The following is a 16899-nucleotide window of genomic DNA, read 5'->3' as shown; positions in this document are numbered from 1 at the left end:
TCTTTCACATATATACTTTCTTTTTATCAATGGAGTTTAAAATTCTATACCACTGGCTAAATTAATGGTAATATAAATATAAGTACTATATGTCCCATGAGGATAATTTAAAATGTCCTTCAACAAGATAATGAACTGATTTTGAGTTAACACTTAAATGTAGCTCTCATGTACAAAAAAAATTTATTTCATTTCATATGGCGCTGATCAATCCTTACTCCCATGAAGAGATCACTGAAAATACGGGTGATCTAGCAAATTGTAGTAAAGGAATCAGATGGTGCTGAGTTATCAGAAAGAATAACTTTTGGGGTATTTTTTCAAAATCATTTTATTGGGTGCTCATACAACTCTTATCACAATCCATATATCCATTGTGTCAAGCACATTTGTACATTTGTTGCCATCATCATTCTCAAAACATTTGTTTTCTACTCGAGCCCTTGATATCAGCTCCTCATTTTTCCACCTTCCTCCCCACTCCCCTCTCCCTCATGAACCCTTGATAATTTATAAATTATTATTGTTTTGCCATATCTTACACTGTCTGACGTCTCTCTTTACCCACTTTTCTGTTGTCCATCACCCAAGGAGGAGGTTATATGTAGATCCTTGTAATCAGTTACCCCTTTCTACCCCACCTCCCCTCCACCCTCCCAGTATTGCCACTCTCACCACTGGTCCTAAAGGGATCATATGTCCTGGAGTCCCTGTGCTTCCAGTTCCTATATGTACTAGTGTACATCCTCTGGTCTAGCCATATTTTTAATTGGGATCATGACAGTGGGGGAGGCGGGGAGGAAGCATTTAAGACCTAGAGGAAAGTTGTATGTTTCATCATTGCTGCTCTGCACCCTGACTGGCTCATCTCCTCCCCGTGACCCTTCTATAAGAGGATGTCCAGTTGCCTACAGATGGGCTTTGAGTCTGCAATCTGCACTCCCCCTCATTTACAATGATATGATATTTTGTTCTTTGATGCCTGACACCTGATCCCTTTGACACCTCGTGGTCACACAGACTGGTGCTTCTTCCATGTGGGGTTTGTTGCCTCTGAGCTAGATGGCCGCTTGTTGATCTTCAAGCATTTAAGACCCCAGACGCTATATCTTTTGATAGCCAGGTTTGTCTTAAAACAACCATCTAAGCTCCCGAGGGTGTGCAAAGGATAGACTTTGGGGTCAGAGTGTGGCACCCCATCGGACTTGACTGGAGGACACACCTAGAGGTCAAAAATCAGACCTTGATCTATTTACAGGGTTTTCTTTCTTTTTAAAATGTTTAATTTTTTTTCATTTTCTTTTTTTAATTAATTTATTCTTTTCTGTGTGACTGGTTTTCTTTTTTATTGTCATTGTTGTGCTCTCTTTCATCATTTTGTCTTGCTATGCCTTGTTTTTTGGTACATATTATTATCTCTGCATGTCTATCTAGATAAGATAGGCTGGATGAACAGTCTGGAGGAGGATACAAGAGGACCGATGGTTCTGGGGGGATATGGGAAAGGGGGAGGTGGGAGAAAGGAGGTGGTATTGACCAACCTGGGGTCAAGGGAGCAACAAGTAATCCAAAATTAGTGGCAAGGAGGGTGTGAGAGACCTGGTAGGGATTCAGCAAGGACAACGTAACTGAGAGAAATTACTGAAACCCAAATGAAGGGTGAGCATGATAGGGGGACAAGAGGAAAGTAAAAGGAAATAGAGGAAAAAAGTAGGAGGCAACAGGCATTTATAGAGGAATAAATACAGGCATGTACATATGTAAATATATTTATATAGGATGGTGCGGAAATAGATCTACGTGCATGTATATTTATAAGTTTAGTATTAAGGCAGCAGATGAACATTGGACCTCCACTCAAGTACTTCCTCAATGCAAGTACACTTTGTTCTATTAAATTGGCATTCCATGATGTACGCCTTCCCGACATGATCGCTGAAGACAAATGTGTGCATAAGCAAATGTGGTGAAGAAATATGATGGTGCCCAGCTATAAAAAGATATAGCATATGGACTGTTAAAAGATTGCAGGTAATCAAGCAGCCATCTAGCTCAGAAGCAACAGTCCACATGGAAGAAGCACACCAGCTTGTGTGACCACGAGGTGTAGAAGGGATCAGGTATCAGGCATCAAAGAACAAAAAATCATGTCATGATAAATGAGGGGGAATGCAGAGTGGAGACCCAAAGCCCATCTGTAGGCAGACAGAAGGGTCACGGGGAGGAGATGAGCCAGTCAGGGTGTAGGGTAGCAACGATGAAACATACAACTTTCCTCTAGCGCTTAAATGCTTCCTCCCCACCCACTATCATGATCCCAAGTCTACCATGCAAATCTGGCTAGACCACAGGATGTGCACTGCTACAGTTGGAACTGGAAACACAGGAAATCCAGGGCAGATGATCCCTTTAGGACCAGTGGTGAGAGTGGCAATACTGGGAGGGTGGAGGGAAGGTGGGGTAGAAAGGGGGAACTGATTACAAGGATCTACATATAACCTCTTCCCTGGGGGATGGACAACAGAAAAGTGGGTGAAGGGAGACGTCAAACAGTGTAAGATATGACAAAACAATAATAATTTATAAATTATCAAGTGTTCATGAGGGATGGCAGAGCAGGGAGGGAGGGGGGAAAATGAGGAGCTGATATCAAGGGCTCAAGTAGAAAGCAAATATTTTGAGAATGGTGATGGCAGCAAATGTACAAATGTGCTTGACACAATGGATGTATGTATGGATTGTGATAAGAGTTGTATGAGCTCCCAGTAAAATGATTTAATTTAAAAAAACCCCACAAAAAAACAAGCATCTAGTGAGGTTGTTGGCTAAGTCAAAAAGGATGAAGCTTACCAACCTGTGTGTTACAACAATTGTAAATAATAAAATTCAAACCCAGAAGAGGGAATTGTATTAAAACTTAAATCTTAACATCCAGTTTGCAGAAAGCTGCAGATGATAGTGAAAACCCAAAACCTACTCATGGGATTCTCACATGTGGATTCGGCTTCTGGTGAGTACCCTGTGGCTATGGACCAGAAATCATTATCAGAGTACATTGTATGGTGGATTGCTAGAATTTTAGTTAGCTCAAAATGTGACACATTGCCATTGATCTCCCTCATGATCCAATCAATAATTGTTCCAGTTTTTAATATTTTCGGCTTTGTTTTCAACTGGTATATTTTTGTTTCATTGTTTTATTGTTGTTAGGCCATTTGTTTGTATTTTATCTTAATTTTGTATTTTTCCTGTACATGTTAATATATTCATAGGAATATGGTACGGGAGGATGGTGGGAAATGAGGATCTCTGAATGAGGACAAGGAGGAAGAATATCCTAGCACATTGCAGACGGATACCGAGTTTTAGTGTTTCGCGAGCCATCTGTTCTGGACGGATCACGAGATAACTCGTGATTTCTACACGCTGTCTTCAGATGCCATCTGTTTGGATATATTTTAACTACTTCGTCTATTTAGGTGTTTACATCAGTAGTGAATGAATCAAACTCGATTGTCTTCAGGGTCTTTTTGTTTTGTTAGCATTTTAATGCATTTTGGTTCAATCAAATAGTTACTATTTTCATCTTCAATTTCTGCTTACTTTTAGAGAAGGCCTCATTCAGAAAACGGAAGGAAGTGAACGCATCTGAAGTACGTTGGGAAGTTTTTGACGACGATTATTCAGCTGTTCCTGGTGAAAATGAAGATGCGATGACTGTGTGAATGAACGTTTCGATGGTTCTGAGGACGCTTCCAGTGACAGTGACATTATTAGACCTGTAAAGAAGCATCAAGTGGCAGTGCTTTCAAGTGATTCTGACACCAATGATGAAGGGGATTCTGTTTTTGTGAATGATTCGTTTTGTAATAATGTTACTAACGATTGGTGTGAAATTGACATTCCACACGTTTGGAAATGTTTGAAGGTCATCCTTGGGTTATTCCATCTCCAGCTCAATGTGAGTCTGTAGCCTCTGTGACTAGCCGGATGTTTGGTGATGACTTGTTTGAATTGTTTTGCAAGGAGTTGTGCACTTATCATGATCAAACCTCAGTGAAATGTAAAACATCACCTAAATCGCTCAAGTGGTCTCCTGTTACACAAAAAGACACCAAGAAATTCTTAGCCCTAATTCTTCTGATGGGACAAACACGAAAAGATAGCTGGAAAGATTATTGGTCAGCAGATCCTCTAATAGCTACCCCGATATTTTCGCAGACTATGAGTCGTAATAGATTTGAACAAATATGGACATTCTGGCACTTTAATGAAAACACGAAAATGGACAATAGCTCTGGAAGACTCTTTAAAACTAAACCTGTGCTGGATTATTTCCTCAATAAATTCAGGACACTTTACAGACCAAAGCAACAGTTGTCTTTGGACGAGGAGATGCTGCCGTGGAGAGGACACCTGAGGTTTCGAACATACAACCCAGCAAAGATTACAAAGCATGGTTTACTTGTTAGGATGGTGTGTGAGAGTGACACAGGCTATATCTGCAATGTGGAAATTTATACTGGTGAAGGGAAGAAATTGGAAGAAACTGTTCTCTCAGTTCTTGGCCCTGATCTTGGTATGTGGCACCATATCTACCAGGATAATTACTATAACAGTATCTCTACTGCTGATTTATACTGAAAAGCAAAACTAGAGTCTGTGGTACTATTAGAGTGAACAGAGGCTTACCACTTACTCTAAAAGCCAAAGCATCAAGAACGAAGAAAGGCGACACAGTTTTCTGTAGAAAAGGTGACATTTTTCTCCTCATATGGAAATACAAGCGAGATGTCAGAATGATACCAACAATTCATGACACGCCTGTCTCAAATACAGGAAGGAACAATAGAAAAACTGGAGAGGATATATTGAAAACTGTGTGTATACATCAATATAATGCCCACCTGAAGGGAGTTGATCGTGCAGATCAGTACCTCTCATATTATCCTATTCTAAGGAAAACAATGAAATGGACAAAAAAAGTCATCCTTTATCTCATAAACTGTGGACTTTTCAATTGTTATAGAATTTACAATGCCCTGAATCCAGAGAAAAAAAATGAAGTACAAGCAGTTTGTCCTTTCAGGGGCAAACTACTGGATTACTGACAATGAAAATGAAGGCTCTCCGGAACCAGAGAGAGAGATGTCCAGCCCAACCCCCAGTAGAGCAGGGAGAGCACCACGTAAAGACCCACCAGGAAGGCTGTCAGGTGACGTGAAGCAGCAAGAACCTGTGTTCATTTCAAGCAATGGAAAAGAGAAATTTCCTACCAGAGCCTGTAGAGTTTGCGCAGCCCATGGAAAAAGAAGTGAAACCAGGTATATTTACAAATTTTGTAAGGTACCGTTTCACAGAGAAAAATGTTATACAAAGTACCATACATTAAAAAAGTACTAGGAGCCTTTGTTTATATATAGGTCCCATGTTAACTACAATATATGAAATAATTGTAACTGTTTAGGATAAGGTCTCCACAACTAATCAAACCAAAGAGCTAGGAGATAATTTTTGCACAGTGTCTCAGGGATAATATTTACACACTGTCTTTGTTTCTCAATGAACTTGTATAGTAGTATAGTTGTAGTTGTAGAGTATAGTAACACTAGTACATTGCATAACAAAGGTACATATCAACAAATGAACATTGGGGAACAAAGAATGTATTTTTTGTTTGATATAATGTATTTATTTTTACTGTTTTTCAAAGTAATGTGGATTATGTTGATTATTTTTACAAGAAGTTTATAATTTCATGAAGATTATAGTTCATAAAAGTAATAATGTTCTGCATACATTGCAAAATATTGTTTCATAATGTGAGATGTTTTATATTCAAAAACTGAATGTTATAAATAAATATGATAAAAAGTTGATGAGATGTAAACCCATTTATGGTTTAATGCAAAAAAAAAAACTAACAGCCAAGAAAACACACGGTCACTTGGGTAAGTTGGTAAAAAAATATCCGGTCTTTAATGTGCTAGGATTGCTTGTGTTGATGATTGCACAACTCATGAGTATGATTGAACTAGTGAAATATATAATACATGAATTGTGTGTCAGTGAAACTTAAAAATATATATTTTTAAAATGTTTCAAAGTTTGTATATGTACTCATATTGTGGGAGTTAATCTATTCAAAACCTATATAAAAGTGAAATTCATAGAGTCAAACAAAAGTATTACTACAAAATCACAGAAACATTATTTTTAAAAATATCAAAACTTGAAGTTAATATTTCTCAACATGTCCTCCATTCGTATCCTATATTATCTTCTGGGAGCTTTTTTCCATCTGTCTAACCCTTTCCTCCAAAATTCTGTGCACTTCAATTTACTACACCTTTTCAAAACAGCAAGTATAGCATTCTCAAGAGACTGATAACTTCACTTAGATGACTGCTTGCTTTAGGACAAAACTTTCAGACCCCAGGCACTATTCTTTCTGTTAGCCAGGTATCATCTGCTTTTATTTTTTTACCACATTGTGCTATAGCACCAATATCTTTAATAATCATTTTATGGGGCCAAGTATTGAGTAGAGTCACATTACAAAAATTAATTGTTCTTAGAATAGGATTTATAATAAGTGCAAACTGAAAATCCATTTTATATTTATAGATACTTTATATTTATACCTATATCTATCCCTTGTCCACTTTAGAGGTAGCATTGTCAGCTTTCTGAGTCATAATTTATGTAAACTCCATGAGAAATTAGTAATTTGTTTTTCAATTTCTTAAAGAGTGAAGTTGAGAATTGGTTTGGAATTGCATTTATGAATTGACTTGACTAGTATTGACATTTTAATTTTATTAAGTTTTCCTATCCACGAACACAGCTTATTCTTCCATTTGAGTTGGTGTCTTTGTTTCTCATAAAAGTGTTTTGTTGTTTTCTTGGTACAGGTATTTTTGTTTCTCTGGTTATGTTTATTCATAAGTATTTCATCTTTTATGTGCTATTGTAAATGGCATTGCTTTCTTCATATTTGTTTTCAAAGCTCTCTTCCTTAGTATACAGGAATCTGATTTCTGCTTGTTGACCTTATATTCTGCCACATTGTGAAATCTTTTGATTGTTTACAACAACATTTTTTGTTGAGCCTTTGGGGTTTTCAGCATATAAAACCATATCATCTGCAAATGGTGAGAATTTCATTTCAGTTTTGCTCATTTAAATTCATCTGATTTCTTTTTGTTGCCAAATGCTTCTGCATAAGATATACAGCACAATGTTGAATAAGAGTGCTAATGACTGGTTCCTGTTTACAGGGGAAATGCTTTCAGTCTTTCCCCATTGAATGAGATGTTGGTCATTGATTCTTCATATATGGCCCTTATTATGTTGAAATATATCACTTCTTTTCCTATGTTGTTACATGTTTTTACCAGAACTGGCTGTTGGATTTTGTCAAATGTCTTTTCTGAATTGATTGATATGATCATGTGGTTCTTATTTTTGTATGTTTATGTGGTGGATTACATTTGTTTTTTCTAATATTAAACCATTTTTTTGCAACTGGTATGAATACCACTTCATCATGGTGTATTATTGGATTCAATTGGCCAATACTTTGGTGTGAAAGTTTGTGTTTATGTTCATAAGTGATATTAGTCTGTAGTGTCCTATCCTTTTGGTGTCTTTGCCTGGATTTTATATAAGAGCTTTATGCTTGATTCATAGAATGAATTTCAGAGTGTGATGTCCCTTTATATTATCTGGAATATTTCATGTAGAATTGGGGTTAACTCTTGTCTGAATATTTGGTAGAATTCCACCAAAGTAATTTGGTCCTAAAATTTTCTTACTTGGAAGTTTTGTAATGGCCTACTCTATTCATTTGTGTGGATCTGTTGAAATTTTCTATGTCTGACTATGGGTAGAAATGAATTTTTCCACTTCATCTAAGTACAATTTTTGTAATAGTGTGCTATTATTTTTAATTAATTTGGTCCCTTGTGATGCCACCCTTTTCTTACCTATTTCTAGATATTTGTCTTCTCTTTCTTTTCCTTGTTGTTAGCCACGTTATGTAAGTTTTGTTCATCTTTTCAAGTTGATTTGTCTATTGTTTCCTGTTTTCCAGTTCAGTTATTTCTGCTCTATTATTTATGATTCCCTTTATATTGTTGGTTGCAGGATTATTTTGTTGTTCATATTCTAGTTGTTGAAGATGTTGTGTTAAGAAAGTGTTCTGCTCTTTTTTTTAACATATGTACGCATTGCTGTAAATTTCCCTCTGGAAATTGTTTTTATTGTTTCCCAACAGCTTAGTTGTGTCTTATTATCATTCTCATTTGTTTTGAGGATTATTTTTTTATTTAATCCATTATTTGATTTAGTATGTTGTTCAGTTCCATGCCATTTTTTATTTAAGTCCAAAAATTTTAATTAAATTACTAGTAAGAATCAAAGAAAAGGTGTTAGTTAAATTATTTTTCATGGTGGTTACTTGTATTGAGGGTGGGGTCCAATCCTGAATCTTCTTTCTGGTGGTTGAATAAAGGACATATTGTTTTGAAGTGCCACTCATGTTGAATTTATGGTTTGCCCAAATGTAATTATGAGCAAGAAGTGGTTTTGTGGTAGGAGCATGAAGTGAGCACCATGCTTTCATCTACATCCCAGAATGTTTTTCTGCCATTCATTTCAATAGTATACATGACCCATCAGGGACAGCCAAATAACTGCTTGCTGTCTTCATAGTATTTGTTTCCATATTTGTCTTCCCCCACTAATATAAAACCCTTAAATCATTTGCCCTGAAGAAAACTCCTAAGTAGATGCAAAGGCCACCATGGTCACTGAACAGCTGCACCCATGTTTCAGGACCTGCAAGTACTCCATCTTCCCATTCACTTTTTGCCTTGGTCCTTTCTATTGTCAATTTCTAATGTTTCAGCCTTGTGGTCTGAGAAAATGGATTGTAGAATCTCAGTGTTTAAATATATATATTTTTGCTCTGTGACATCTTCTTGAAGGCCTTATTCTTTTTTGCTGCCCCTCTGTATTAGTCTAGGTACTTTAGAGAAACAAATCCACAGCAACTCATGTATAAGAGAGCTTTATGTAAAGAAAGTGTGCATCATGAAATCATCCCAACCCAATGCTGCCCAAGCCCACAAGTCCAACATTAACCCATTAACCCAACATCAGTCCACAAAGTCCTCCACCTCCCAAAACAGAGGCAATGATGGCGACTGCAGGAGGAAAGCTGAGTCAGTGAACAAATAAGCATCTCAGCACTAGCAGGGGTCTCCACATGACTGCTCCAGCACCCAGGGCTGCACCGGGATAGGTCCATGTGGCTTCTCCTTGGGGATGTCTTGTAGGAAGTCAATCTTGCAAGCTGAAGCAGGGAACTGCTAAGGCAGCTGCACCCTGGTGTGACCATCACAAAACAAGAGACCCAAGAACTAGAAAGGGGAGGCTCACCACCCATTTATCCCTCCGCCTGTCAATTAGCCCCACATGTGTTTATCAGCCAGGTTGGCACAATTAACTAACTCACCCTCCATTTTACCAAGTTTTACCTAAGTACATATGCATTAATTCACTTCCCAATGCACTTTTTCTGATAGCAAGGCTATTCATGCCCCTGGTCAATCGTCAGAGGGGATTCACCAAGGTCTAATCCAGAATGGAACCCTGCAAGTGAATATTAGACTTTCATTGTCATTCATACCTTTCTGCAAATTGGGTGCTCAGAATGTAAGGTCTAATACCGTTCCCTCTTCCAGTCTTAGATTTACAAACCTTGGATCACACAAACTGCTGTACCTTTTCCATGTAGATTTAGATGACTTCACTTATATGTCTGCGGCCTTGCATGCCAGATCTCCAGGATAGCGGGTGCCTTCCTTGCTAGAATATGGGGTTTCCAATGTATTTTTGCTAGAAGGCAGGGACAGCTAGGGCTTTCTTTGCTGGGTGCTGTTTTGGCCAGGGCTTTCCTTATTGTTTTGCAAGGGCATCCCTGACCTACCTTGCCAAGTCCTAAGACTTTCCTTTGTGGGGAGTAGAGATGACCAGATTCTACCTTTCTTGTGGGTGCTGGTGTCTTTATTCTATATTGCAAGGGGGAACGGATACCCAGGACCTCCCTTGCCATGTCCTAGCGACAGTTGTTGTCTTTCCTTGCTGGAGGACAGTGATGATGACTGTGGCCTTCCTTGACAGATAACGGCCTGCCAGGAACTCCTTTGCTAGCTTTCAGGGACAGCAGGGGCCTTCGTTAATGAGAGATGAACAGGAACTTCTTTGCCAGGTCCCAGGGATGCTCAGGCCTTCCTTGCTGGGGGACTGGGATGGATGAAGCTTACCTTTCTGGGGGTTAGGGATGGCTGGAGGAAACTACCTGTCAAGGGGGAGAGCCATGCAGAGCTTTCCTTGCTGGGTTGCTAAAATGAGTTGGGTCTTTCTTGGGTTGGAGGGTAAAGATAGCTGGTACCTTCTTTACTGGGATCTAGGGGACAGCTGGGGGCTTCCCTGCTAGGGGATAGAGATGGACAGAGCCTATCTTGCCTGGGGATGAGGACAACCAGTGTTCTCTTGCCAGGTTACAGGGGTGGCAGAGGTCTACCTTGCCAGGTATTGGGGGCAGCTGGTGTTTTCCTTGAGGTGGATATCCAAGGTCTTCCTTGATAGTGGGTTAGGGAGTGAGAGGGGACAAAAATGGCTGTAATCTACCTTGCAATGGTAGTTGGTAGATGTTCAACCATTTCAGGAGGCAGTACATGATCAAGAATCAATGGTCTTAATAGAAATGGAAACACCCTGAAGGCATTAGGGTTAAACAAGGCTCCAGGAATTCACTAAATATCAATGAAACAATGCAACACTGGACATACTCACTGCTCTAAACCATGCAATTTCAGAGACAGTTACTTCAGCAACTACCTGGACAAGATCTATATTTTTGTCCATTTCAAAGAAAGGTGATCACTGCATATGGAATTTATCAAGCAATATCATTGATATCACATGTAAGTAACATTTTGATGACGATTATTAAAAAATGGTTAAAGTACTACATCAACAAGGCCCTGCCAGAAATTCAAACTAGATAGAATAAGGATATGGAATGAGGGATAGCCTTTTCTCATGTCAGATGGACCTTAGCTGAAAGCAGAGAATGCCAGAAAAATATTTACCTGTGTTTTATTGGCTGTGCAAAGGAATTCAACTCTATGGATCATAAAAAAAATTAATATGGCAAAAATGTGCCTTTCAGAACCCTAAATTTTACTCATGTAGAACCTGTGCTGGGGGGCTGGTCCCAATCCCAACTAATACGTGGACACCTGCCCCTCCCCCCTCAGAAGGACGGCATTGAATCTGCAGCTCCTGGAGAGAGACACATCTGATCAGAGCACACAAGAGCAGGTGAAGGGGGAGGAGGAGAGAGTGGAGCACATCCTGGCCCACCAGGCCTCGAGGACGATGTTCCCAATTAGAGCAGCCTGTCCACAGAAAGGACCACATGGCCGACCCCACTATGAGTCATGACGCCCTCAATGACCCAAAACCCTACAAGCGACAACACCGGAGACACAGTGTGGGAATTGCACCCGATTTAATCCCGCCACACCGAGGCAAAACATTAAAGGGGAGCAACAGAAGAACAAGGGAATGGAGCAGCGAGGTCCCCAGGGAATGCTGAAGGTGAAGTTTGGGGCCAGGGCATGGTGCCCCAACAGACTGGACTGGAAAACACTCCTAAAGGCCAACAAACAATCCTTGAACTAACTACAAGCTTTTTTTTTCTTGTGTTTTTTTTTTTGGTCATTGGTTTGTTGTTGTTGTTTTGTTGTATATTGTTGCTTGGTTTTGCTCTGTCTAGTTTTTGTGCATGTTATTATCTCTGTGCATGTTATTAGGTCTAAATAGGATAGGCTGGACGAACAATCTGGAGGAGAAAACAACAGGACCATCCGTTCTGGGGGGACATGGGAGGGGGAGAAGTGGGGGAAAAGGTAGTGGTGCTAACAAACCCAGGTACAAGAGAACAACAAGTGATCCAAATCAGTGGTGAGGAGGGTGTGGAGGCCTGGGAGGGCATGATCAAGGGTAATGTAACCAAGAGGAATAGCTGAAACCCTGGTGGGAACTGAGCATGATTGTGGGACAGGAGGAAAGTCAAAGGAAATAGAGGAAACAGCTGGGAGGCAAAGGGCATTTATAGAGGTCTAGATAAAGGCATGGGCACATGTAAATATATTTATATATGAGGATGGGGAAATAGATCTATGTGCATATATTTATAGGTTTAGTATTAAGGTAGCTGAAGGACATTGGGCCTCCACTCAAGTACTTCCTCAATGAAAGAATGTTTTCTTCTATTAAATTGGCATTCTATGATGCTCACCTTCCCAACACAACCACTGAAGACAATGCAGGTGAATAAGCAAATGTACTGAAGAAAGCTGATGGTGCCTGGCTATCAAAAGATAGAGTGTCTGGGGTCTTAAAGGCTTGAAGGTAAACAAGCAGCCATCTAGCTCAGAAACAACAAAGCCCACATGGAAGAAGCACACCAGCCTGTGTGATCACGAGGTGTCAAAGGGATCAGGTATCGGGCATCATCAGAAAAAAAAATCTTATCATAGTGAATGAGGGTGTGTGTGCAGGGTGGAGACCCAAAGCCCATTTGTAGGCCACTGGACATCCCCATACAGAAGGGTATCAGGGAGGAGATGAGCCAGTCAGGGTGCAATGTAGCAATGATGAAAAATACAACTTTCCTCTAGTTCCTAAATGCTTCCCCCCCCCCCCCCGCCACTATCATAATACCAATTCTACCTTGCAAGTCTGGCTAGACCAGAGGATGTACACTGGTACAGATAGGAAATGGAAACACAGGGAATCCAGGGAGGATGATCCCTTCAGGACCAGTGGTGTGAGTAGCGATACTGGGAGGATAGAGGGAGGGTGGTTTGGAAAGGGGGAACCAATTACAAAGATCTACATGTGACCTCCTCCCTGGGGGACGGACAACAGAAAAGTGGGTGAAGGGAGGCGTCAGACAGGGCAAGTTATGACAAAATAATAATAATTTATAAATTATCAAAGGTTTATGAGGGATGGGGAGTGGGGAAGAAAGGGAAAAAATGAGGAGCTGATGCCAGGAGCTTAAGTGGAGAGGGAATGTTTTGAGAATGATGAGGGCAATGAATGTACAAATGTGCTTTACACGATTGATGGATGTATGGATTGTGATAAGAGTTGTATGAGCCCCTAATAAAACGATGAAAAAAAAAGAACCTGTGCATAGACAAGAACAGAACAAGGGAATATTGCATGAATTAAAATCAGAAATGATACACATCTAAATTATATCCTTATACTATACTAAATCAATCTATGTGCTGACTATATAATCTTAAAAGTTGTAGGAAATGAACAATCAGTGGTGGCACGAGGCTCGAAAGAACATGGATTGGAAGAACATGGACTCAGTATTGGAAGGAGATTTATTAACAAAGTGTGATATATGGATGATATCACCTTACTTTGCTGAAAGTAAAGAGGATTTGAAGTAGGGATCACACTTCACCATAAAGGAAACAAAAGTCCTCAGAAAATGATCAAGAAGCATCATCCTGATAAATGGATAAAATATGGAAAGTGTCAAAGGTTTTATTTCATTGGATCCACAATCAGTGTTCATGCAAAGATCAGTCAAGAAATCAAACTATGTACGGCATTGGACAAACCTGCTGACAAATACCTCTTTAACGTGTTAAAAGGCAAGTATATAATTTTGAGGACTGAGTTGCTCCTCACCCAAACCATAGTATTTTTTATTTTCTACTTATACATGGGTAAACTGGACAATGAATAAGAAAGACTGAAGTAGAATTTATACTTCATAATTATTGTGCTAGCAAAGAATATTGAAAATACCGTGGACTGCCAGAAGGACAAATGAATCTGTCTTGGAAGAAGTACAGCAAGAATGTTCCTTTGAAGCAACGATGGCAAGACTTTGGAAATATTATCAGAAGGTATAAAAAGAGCATCAGAAAAAATGAGGAGAATCAGTGAGATGGATTGACACCGTGACAGCAGCAAAGAACTGAAAATAGAAGGTACAATGAGTATGGTGCGGGACCGGGACTGTTTTTTTCTATCATAGAGTCAGAACAAAATTAAAGGAACAACAAAAGGTCATTAAGAAAATGTGGTCTAGGGTCAAATTGCTCTGTTTTGGCTGTGTATCCTTAACATACTCATATTATTTATCTTAGATTTCATTTCCTCAGCTTTAAAATAAGGATTATATCATTAACTGCTTACTAAGGTTTTTGGTGAAATCCAGTAGGAAAGTCTCAACAAAGCGTACCCAAGTGCTAAAATCATTAACAGAATATTGAACCTCTCGTAATAAGTATCTGGTCTCTTCTTTTATCCTCCCCTTTGGATAATGACATGTTTTCTTATACCTGTATATTCTATGGATTTTTTTTATAAACCTCAATTTACAAAAGCCAACAACCATAAGTTTACTTGTTGAGCAATGAAGGGTAATCATTACTTATTAATTTCTTTGTAGATTTGCTTATTACTTGTACTACCTTTGTCTGTCTGGTTGACTGATTATCTATGTAAAAGAATAAGTTGTATGTGCACTCTGATAATGAAGAAACAAGGTGCCAAATACAGTGTCCTTGAACCTCATTCAAATAAGAACATAATAGATAGACAATAATGGCTTTAGTTTGTATTAGTCGATATATTTATTGATAATTTTTAAAGAAAGCATTTATTGATAATTGTTCTTATACTGTTCTTGGTTTCTATTGTGAACGCAAGAAATCGAGAACCAACTTGGTGGTTTAAAGTTCAGGTTCTCACAGACTGGGCCAAGTGTTCTGCGGGGACCAAAGACCTGTGCTAGTCTCTGTATCTGCATTCACGTTATGAGAACTGTTTGTCTCAGCTAGTATAATTCATTCCAATTTTTATTTCCTTTATTTAGAAATCTCTTACTTCCTGTATTTTGGTGACAGAGGCTGCTAGTACGTGAGCACATTGTAAATGTAAAAGAATGTAAATGAGTTGTCTTAAGTGTCACAACCAACGATCAATCTCTAAATAAATCTCAAGAGGTCCTATTCCCAGATATGATTCTCCTTGGGTTTTTATGCCCAATGAAAATTTAATAGTTGAGAAACATAATTTTATCCTTTCACTACAGAGAGGGGATGCTTCAAAAGATTGACAGTCAGAAGGCAGTCAAAAAACTAGAATGAAATAGAATAAAAGCATTTACCCTTCAAAGCTAATAGTTTTCTAGGATATAAGGAGGGAAATTGGAGTTCTAAAACAAATAAATCACAAGTCATTACTGTGTGTTTATTGCTTATCAGCTCAAAGTTCCATATGAATTCTCCCTCACTTTACCTAATTTCTGATTGCTACATATCTGGAGTTGGAGGTAAACAGTCAGATATTTATGTTTTATTCACTGTAAAGTGCTGCTTATTTGAAGTAACTGGGTAAAGTGATTTGAGAAATTCTGTATAAATAAATAATGCTTTCCACTACATGGATCATTCTTCAGGTGAGGCTTGGAATGGTAAGAAGAATGCAGCTATGTAACCCAAATTCATGTTGAACTCGAGTAGTCATAGTCTTGGGGAAGACAAGCCTGAATCATTAATGCACTCCTCTTGGCTTGAAGAGGAAGGGCCACGTTTTTAGGAGCAATTCTCTTTATCAAGTCCGGCCAGTTTTAAGAAGTTATATCCAGACACCAAGGTAAATTAAATTGTTCAAATGATCATAATTAATTCTAATTTTTCTTTCTCTTTTTTTGGTCATTGATAATGCCTCAAAAGAACTCAAAAGTTATAAAATTAATGTCAAAATCCATTTGAATGTAAGTGTTGATATCTTGCATATATCATATGGTACTTTTAAAAAATAAACAAAAGTAGTACATTTAAATCAACCTTATACTTAATAAGAATATTTTCTTGGACAAATTGTTCATTATTTTAATGTACCTTTATAATGAGTAAATTGCGTATCAACCCCACACCCACTGACATTGAACCAATTATGACCTGTAACAACTTTATAGATGGTTTCTCAGACTGTAAATCTTTATGGGAGCAGATAGCCTCATCTTCTTCCTGGGAGTGGCTGCTGGATTTGAGCCACCAACCCTGTGGTGAGTAGCCAAATGCTTAAGCCAAGATGCTGCCTTGGCTACTGAAATGGCATATAAGACATGTTGATATGTCATGGGTTGTACCTCTAGTTCATATAGTTTTTGATATATGATTTATAGGGCTCCAACAATGTGATTTATTAACTAATGTAACTAATTTTAATCTTCTAAGATTGACTAACTAAATGTTCAATTTAAAGTAAATATATTTCATGGGACTGAGCTACTGATTAAAGGAAAACAAAAAAATTGATCGGTGAATGGAGGATTTTTTTTAAAGTTATAATCTGTGAAACTTGCTTATTCTGACCAGCTTATTTTTCAGAGTATGTACAAAGGTTTGTTATTTTGACTAGGAGACCCATGAAGAAAGCGTAACATTAAAACCATATTCTACTGTCCTCAGCAGCCTTCTCCAAACCAAGTGTTAAGGATAAAAGCTGCAATATGATTCTTTTCTCCAAGTTTGTATTTATTGGGTTTTTTTTTTAATCGTTTCATTGGGGGCTAGTACAACTCTTATCACAATCCATCCATCCATTGTGTCAAGCACTTTTGTACAATTGTCGCCCTCACCATTCTCAAAACATTTGCTTTCTACTTGAACCCTTGGTATCAGCTCCTCATTTTCCCCATCCCTCCCCCCTCCCCCTCCCCCATGAACCCTTGATAATTTATAAATGATTATTATTTTGTCATATCTTACAACATCC

At 38.5% G+C, this 16899-nt stretch overlaps 1 pseudogene; it reads right to left on the bottom strand.

Moving 5' to 3' along the window:
• Positions 1 to 4940: 4940 nt before the first annotated feature.
• Positions 4941 to 8856, bottom strand: LOC101647655 (annotated as a pseudogene).
• Positions 8857 to 16899: the final 8043 nt, after the last annotated feature.

The sequence above is a fragment of the Echinops telfairi genome, unplaced genomic scaffold (genome assembly GCF_000313985.2).
Source record: "Echinops telfairi isolate 266 unplaced genomic scaffold, ASM31398v2 ScPeMD7_44;HRSCAF=162, whole genome shotgun sequence".
Lineage (NCBI taxonomy): Eukaryota > Metazoa > Chordata > Mammalia > Afrosoricida > Tenrecidae > Echinops > Echinops telfairi.
Note: the sequence above shows the minus strand (reverse complement) of the source record. Positions and strands in the feature narration are given on the sequence as shown.